Source organism: Bombina bombina, chromosome 5 (assembly GCF_027579735.1).
Source record: "Bombina bombina isolate aBomBom1 chromosome 5, aBomBom1.pri, whole genome shotgun sequence".
Taxonomy (NCBI): domain Eukaryota; kingdom Metazoa; phylum Chordata; class Amphibia; order Anura; family Bombinatoridae; genus Bombina; species Bombina bombina.
This window is the reverse complement of record NC_069503.1, coordinates 818,645,956-818,654,632: the sequence shown is the minus strand read 5'-3', so window position 1 is coordinate 818,654,632 and position 8,677 is coordinate 818,645,956.

Sequence of the window (8,677 nt, the reverse complement as noted above, 5' to 3'; positions counted from 1 at the left end):
ATATATATATATATACAAACATTTGGAACAAGATTTCACAGACAGAAAATGCTTTGTTAGACTAGTATTAGGGGCAGGAAAAAACCACTTAAAATATAACCTTTATTTCATTGTTAAAAGATGGGTAAACAAACTATTAAAATCCCTAGCACAAGCAATTTTGCTGTGTATTGATACTATGTCCCTGATTACTGGTTATCAGGCCTTCTTCAATTTCTGTGGTAACAGGCAACAGGTATACTTAAAGGGACAGTCAAGTCCCAAAAAAAACATTCATATTTCAAATAGGGCATGTAATCTTAAACAACTTTCCAATTTACTTTTATTACCAATTTTGCTTTTGTTCTCTTGGTATTCTTAGTTGAAACCTAAACCTAGGAAGGCTCATATGATAATTTCTAAGCCCTTCAAGGTCGCCTCTTATCACATGTTTTTTATTTGCTTATCACAACAGGGGAGAGTTAGTTCATGTAAACCATATAGATAACATTGTGATCACGCCTGTGGATTGTGGTTGACACTGCACTAATTGGCCAAAATGAAAGTCAATAGATAATAAATAAAATGTCATGTGATCAGTGGGCTGTCAGAATATGCTTAGATACAATTTAATCATAGAGGTAAAAGTATATTAATATAACAGTGTTGGTAATGCAAAACTGGGGAATGAGTAATAAAAGGAATTATCTATCTTTTAAAACAACAAAAAATCTGGTGTTGACTGTCCCTTTAAGAGTTAGACGCTATAGTGGTTTCTATACTAGAGACAGTTATAATGGTAACAATAGCTACCTGCGGTGGGACTGGATATTGGAGAAATAATAATATACCTGTATATTGGTATATATGAAATTATATAATTATGTCCCATGTCTCCATGTAGACACTAATAGTTACATTGTAGCTAGCTTAGGGTTTATTTTTATTTTACAGGCAAGTTTGTATTTATTTTAACTAGGTATAATAGTTATTAAATAGTTATTAACTATTTAATAACTACCTAGTTAAAATAAAGACAAATTTACCAGTAAAATAAAACCTAGCCTAAGTTACAATTACACCTAACACTACACTGCGATTAAATTAATTACCTAAATTAAATACAATTCATTTCAATTAAATAAAATTATCTAAAGTACAAAAAAAACACTAAATTACAGAAAATAATAAACAAATTACAAGATTTTTAAACTAATTACACCTAATCTAATCCCTCTAACAAAATAAAAAAAGCCCCCCCAAAATAAAAAAACCCTACCCTACCCTAAATTACAAATAGCCCTTAAAAGGGCCTTTTTTGTGTGGCATTGCCCCAAAGTAATCAGCTCTTTTACCTGAAACCCCCTGAAGATCACCTTACCGGGAGACGTCTTCACCCAACCGGCCCGAAGTCCTCAACGAAGCCGGGAGAAGTCTTCATCCAAGCCGGGCGAAGTGGTCCTCCAGACGGGCAGAAGTCTTCATCCATACGGCATCTTCTATCTTCATCCATCCGGCGCGGAGCGGGTCCATCTTCAAGACATCCAACGTGGAGCATCCTCTTCTTCCGACGGCTAAACACAGAATGAAGGTTCCTTTAAATGACATCATCCAAGATGGCATCCCTTCAATTCTGATTGGCTATCAGCCAATCGGAATTAAGGTAGAAAAAATCCTATTGGCACAGTGTTCAAGCGATAGATCCACCTCGCTTCTGTTTGCAGGAGTATCCTATTCCTGTCACCCCCACATTTCAGAGGGGGGATATGGTCTATCAGAACAAAGCAAAGATCATTCACTGTGTGGCCGGCCTCCAAGAAATGCCTCGCCACTGGCTGCTCACTCTTCTTATTCTTTATGGCCGTCCTGATGGCCATATGTAAAGCCATCAGTATGTAAAGCACTTTTTACTTTTTATTGCTCTTGATAAAGATGGCTGGGTCCGTGGAAACGCGTTGGGCTTAAATAAAATACAGTTTTTTATTGAAAAATCTGTGGAATCGCTTATTTGCAACAGGAGAGAGCCGGCTATTTGGAATATTTACTGTGAGTAGATATACACCTTATTTCAGATGCTTCAGTTTGATGTCTCAGCACTGTTCCTTGTATCTAGAAACTGAGGAAAATTGAGGAGTAAAGAGTGATAAAGGAGCAGACAGCGAACAACAAAGAACCAGCGCCTCTATCTAGCACAACATATCTATACACACAATGTTCAGGAGAGAACGGCTGCGGTTCAGAATTTAAAGGGAAAGTATTCACCCATATTGTACACCTTTTGTATGTGCCAATCTATGGTTAACAAAACATGTCCGGGTATCATCTGAGGTCTTACCAACGTAAAATCTCCAGCAACTACCATTCAACAAATAAAGCACATGAGTGGTAGTGCAGGTAATGAAATGCCGAATAGAGAATCTCTTATTTTTATGTGGGTGTCCAAACATGGAGCCAGGTACCATAACATTGCAGGTTGTTCACCCTGCACACCTGAAACAACCCTATTTTTTATTTCGTTGGAGCCAATTGGCTATCTTATAGCAATGGGAAGGGTCCGTTATCATTAAAGTGTCCTTTAAATTCTTGTTCCTTTTATAACCCACTCTAGGATTTTGCCATTGATTAAATGGGAGAGATGTATCACTTTTAATGATATTTCAATGCTGGTTAAGGCTCTTGCCCAAATTACTGGTGGCAGGACTGTAAGTAGTAATGAACGTTAGGAGTGATGTATTGTCCCTAACTTGATCAGTAGCTGTAAGTTCTGAGCCTTCAACCATTTTTTTACTTTGGTCAATGAGCCTTGGATTGTAGCCTTGCTGTATAAATTTATCAGCCATATCAGATAGTTGAGACTGTCTCATTGATGGTTCACTGTTGTTTCTGGCTACCCGGATCATCTGAGCTTTAGGGATTGCTTTCAATAGAGATGTCGGATGGTTACTCGTCGCATGTAGCAGTGAATTTCTATCCGTGGGTTTACAGTAGAGAGAATTACCCAATAGGTTTTGTTCTTTTTTAAAAATCTTCAAATCTAAAAATTCAATTGCGCTTTCATCATAACTTAATTTAATTTCACTGGGCTGTCAAGGGCATTCAAGTGGTCGAACCAACTCCTCAGTTCTTCCCTAGCACCACTCCATACAATGAAAAGATCATCAATGTAGTGACGATAAAACCTCACCTCAGGTTTATTGAAGACGCCCATTACTGTCACCTCATACTTCTCCATAAATAAATTAGCCAAGGAGGGAGCCACGTTTGACCCCATGGCCGTCCCTGATACTTGTTGGTAAAAACTGTGTTCAAAATGAAAATAATTGAGCCTTAGGCTTAACTCAAGCATCTGGATAAGGAAATCATTGAGGGGGGCGATATACGGATATCTATTTAAAGCCTCCATCACACATTGTTTGCCACTTTCATGTGGTATGATGGTATATAGACTAGTGACATCGGCAGTCGCAAGGATCCATGTGTCTTCAACGTGGAGTTTCACCACTTCATCAATCAACTTTGAAGAATCACGTACATACGATTGCATATTTCTTCCTAGGGGTTGCAAGAAGTGGTCCACAAAAACAGCTAGTCTTAAAGTAATCAAATTTCGTGCTGAGACAATTAGTCTCCCGCGGGTCTTTCCATGTTCTTATGAATTTTCAGCAACATAAAGAGTACGTGAATGATCTTCGCTTTGTTCTGATAGACCATATCCCCCCTCTGAAATGTGGGGGTTACAGGAATAGGATACTCCTGCAAACAGAAGCGAGGTGGATCTATCGCTTGAACACTGTGCAACCTAACGCACTCAATACCGTCATAGACTGGCACTGTTTTTTATGACTTTGAGACTATCTTGTCATCAATAATGAGGGTCCACACCTGTTTTAAATCTAATGAGAGTCCTAGATCATTGCAATAAGCTTTTGCGTTTAGGGTCCACTATATCCTCTTGTCATAGGCACCAATCTACATTACACATAATAAGTCAGTATATATTATGTGAAAAGAAAAAGTGATAAACTAAATAATACACAAATATAAAAGTGTGGAAGTCCTCCTCAATTCCAGTGATTGAAGTGATTCAAGTGGTTTCTTTCCTCAAAAACAAAATAAGAAAAATATAGTGCAATACAATTTGGTGAAAAAGAAATATTATCTTCACATTCGTAGTCCCACCAAGGGGTTACTCACACTTTGCTGAGCCTACCAGGCTCTAGGTACAGGTGCACACCCGGTTTTATACTGCCAGGTAACCAGTATATACCAACTGCAAACAGCTGCTTCAGGAAAAAAGATTATTTATTTAAAATACATAAAATCAATAAAAGCCACAAATATATACGTCAAAGTATACAGTCACTCGGGTATCGAACCACTAGCAGAGCTTTAAGTGGGAGAGATAACTTATCCTTTGGTAGGGTGGAGAGAAATAGCGTGCCACACCAGCTTAGCTGGTTCCCCCTGGGTAAGTAGTAATCTCTCAATACCTGTCTTGGCGACCTTACTTATAAACAATGTATAGTGGCGTTCAGTTAATGTTCCTGATGTACGTTTCACCTTAAAGGGACACTGAACCCAAATTTTTTCTTTTGTGATTCAGATAGAGCATGCAATTTTAAGCAAGTTTCTAATTTACTCCTATTAGCAATTTTTTTTGTTCTCTTGCTATCTTTATTTGAAAAAGAAGGGATCTAAGTTTTTTGTTTGTTTCAGTACTCTGGACAGCACTTTTTTATTGGTGGATGAATTTATCCACCAATCAGCAAGGACAACCCAGGTTGTTCACCAAAAATGGGCCGGCATCTAAACTTACATTCTTGCAGTTCAAATAAAGATACCAAGAGAATGAAGAAAAATTGATAATAGGAGTAAATTAGAAAGTTGCTTAAAATGTCATGCTCTATCTGAATCACAAAAGAAAAAAATTGGGTACAGTGTCCCTTTAAGAGTACGGCTTTTTCAAAGGAAAGTTGGATTGTGTCGTCTGATTTCCTGGAGTTGAAATAGGGTGAAAAGTCCTCCCATTGGTCCTAAATGCTGATGTCATTCTTTTGTGATTGGTTATCACTTCACTGATCCAGAGTTGCATCCTCCATCTTTAAAAAGGGCAAAGTCCTAATCTCGATATCTATACATTATGTACTAGATTTGGTACTCTATTTATTCCCAATAGACAATTATCCTTCTGCAGTATATATTGGTTGTGGGATAATTCCCTTAACGGTTTAATTTGGGGCATAGTGTATTAACTATAAAGAATTTACCTTCTTCTATACATTTTTGATAACATTATATTTGCCTCTACTAGTTTAATATTGTATAAGTCTTTGAGTTTAATGTCAACTGTTTCCTCTTGTCATAGGCTCCTCGCATTATACACAGATGACGTTATTATGCACACAGCACTATGTATTGGATTTGGTAATACGTTTTCTCAGTGCACAAAATATATACATGGGGATATACACTCTTAGGGTTAGTCAGTGCTTTAGCTAATTTCATTGTGATGTGTTTATTGGATTAATGACATTAACATGTTTTTTGTTGTGTAGTGGCCTAGTTTTGCTGTGACCACGCATCGTTGGTTAAACTCACCCATTGGATCTGCGTCATCAATTGGGTCCTCCTTTATAGTTATGAGCACCTTGGCAGTGAACGGTGCTTTGCCATGGCAGCGCTGATGCTAGCTGATGATTGGGCCTATCAGGCATGTGCCCTTTCAGGAAGTACTTGGATTATGTGTTTTGATCATGCTGTAACGGTTCTGTAAGTAATAACGGCTTCACTGAGCCCCACCTATGTTTAACAGGTTTTTATCTGGTTTTTTTTGCATTGTCTGTATAATATATGAAATTTGCCATATAGTGATTAAGTTGCGGTCTAAGTAAGATACTCATGCTAATGTGCATTTCATTGTTTGCCTGCTCTTTTATGTTTTGTCTGTTCTCTCATGCATACCATATTGTTCTAGTTATACTATACATGTCACATATGATCTATTCACGTGCACTTACTATTAAGCTCAGACAGATTGGTGCATTTGCTTTGTTGTAACTAATTAAACACTATATTTGTTTACTATGTGATTGGGTGGTCACCATGACTACCATTTGGCAATTTTTTGGTACTAATTGGGGGGGTGTTGTTGTCAAATGTTTGCTATATATTGTTTGCACTTTGTACACACTGTGTCTGGGGAAGGGGATACTTTGTCCCCGAAACGTCACTACATTGACAGTAAAAGATTTTTCAGCTATGTGCAGAACATTGGAAAGTGAACTATTCATATTTTTATTTCGGTTAGCTCACATCAGAAAATGGGATCGGGTTTGGGCGCAAGTTGGGTGTTAGGTTTCTTTTCCACTTTTATTGCTCCATTGACTTCTATGGGGGAATAGGTTATAACAAGCCAGATATTGTAAGTTCAGCTTTTTGCGTGCAATGGGTTAGCACAAGAGCGATAACTGTTTACTTTCAACTCGTAATACCAGCACAAGCTTACACATGCAAAAAGTTTACTTCTAATGCAATAAGCGCGCTAGTGAAAGTGCTAAATAGTGCTCCACTTGTAATCTGGCCCATAGTTGGCAGCGAGGTTGTTGAGTGCTTTATAGGTTAGGGTTAATACTTTGAATTGTATTCTAAAGTGTATGGGAAACCAATGTAGAGATTGGCAGAGCGGACCAGCTGATGTAAATCATGCTGCAATAATTTGTTTTAAATATGCAGAGTGTAAATCATAATTTAAGTACACTAGATGTACAAAAAACACATAGAAATTCATACTTATATGTACAAAATACAAAGCGTATTTGTTGCTCTTTGGTAAAATGGGCTGAACTTGGGCGTTCCATGGACGTGTTTGAAATTGTCTCTCAAATCCTAGTGTATTTATCTACACATTTTATCTCACTGCTTTTTCTTGACAGATAAAAACTTATGCATACTTCTTCCATTGCAAACTTTCACATAGCAGAGAGCTTTCATTATTTTTATGGGAGACATCTCACCTCTTGCAGGGACCACCCAATGTTTTTGATAATTGCATCAAGACTGTCCTTGCGAGGCTAAACCTGGTTTTTCACGTGTTTGGTGGCAAACTTTTTATCATCAGGCCCTAAATCACCTTAAGTAGTAGAAAGGGATATCAGCCAATGGTTCAGCCTATTTCCCTTATTAAATTAACTCTGCATGAAGCAACCATTCAACAACTGCAAGTGGCTGTCTGTGCTAAGTTATTGGCTAAGATAACTGTCAGTGATGTCAGGAAGCTATTGACTATTCATTTTCCACAAAGTGAGAAGACCATCAATTTTCCTGTCCTGAATTGCCATAACATTTACATTTGTCTTCATCAATTCTAAAATGTTTTGTGAATATTACATTGATTTTACAGCACAATAGATGGATAGCCCTTTTTTACAGCATTAAGTATTTTGGAAATTGTAATGCTGCCTACTCTGTACAGCTAAGGTTAATGACCTGTCTATATTTTTCAAAAAGTTGCCTCAGGAAAAAAACATTACTCCAGTGACATCCTCCTCAACATTTGCCTTTGCCAAACTCCTATGTATCTCTTACTGAATTAGCATTGCGGAACCTGTTGACGCTCTACAAATACCTGATAATAATAATAATAATAATAATCTACCTGTGGTAAAGAAAGTATTGATCCTACAGCTTTTGAAGTGGTAATGCATAAAATCAGTTCACACAAAAATGGAAACTGTGCTTTAACAAAGAATAAAAATAAATATGATTTAAAATACTTGTGAAAGTTGAAAATTGTCTATATAGCGACAAAAAAAGAGTGCCCAGTCTTTCCATTCTGGCTTCCTATAAGATGCATTTATATTGGTTATCAGTGGGACAGATGGAAACAGATTGCAATAGTTTAAAGGAGCGATCTTCTTTAAAAACAATTTTTTAATAATGCAAATACTGTTTGTGACAATTACAACAGTGCGAGTGAGACTCACAATCAAATATTAAAAATGAAATATAAAATCATGCTATTTGTTGGTGACCTGAGGTTCATCATGCCAAGATACTTATGTCATTCATATGGACACTGAGTATCAAGGATGTATTGTAATGTCACACACATACAAATAAGTATTTTCCTTGCAAAGTGAACAAAGGGGTTACATGAATAGTGTGTTCCTGTAACTTTAAGAGGTGTGAACTTGAACATAAACATGTTAGATCTGTTCGATGCTGTGATGTTATGATTTATGATGCATACCCATTGCTGAATAAAGCATCCTGTTCATTTTGTTAATCCAGAGTTTGAGCTTCCTTTCCTTTTGTAGGCTATTGTATGTGTCAGCTTCGGGAGACTTTCAAATTTCTATTTCAAAAAGTGGTACTTTACATATGGAAAGTCCTTTTTGGGAGCACGGGTAGACTGAGAAGTAAGACAATAGGACCTGGACCGGGGCCCTGCACATAAGGGGACCCCAATGGGGTCTTCTGGTGTGCTGCTTATGCTTATTAGTTTGTTAAATGGACTAGGGCAGGGGTTGTTACTGTGAAGGAGTGGACCGCAGAAGCAGGCAGGCAAATTTTGGTATGGGACAGCAGAGATGATAAGGAGCTAGTGGAGTGCTGACAGCTGCGCTAGCAGTAACTAAGCAGTTAAAGGTGGGAAGAGTGGGTGTCTTTTCCCTGAGGGAATCTTTGGAGGGCGGTGTCT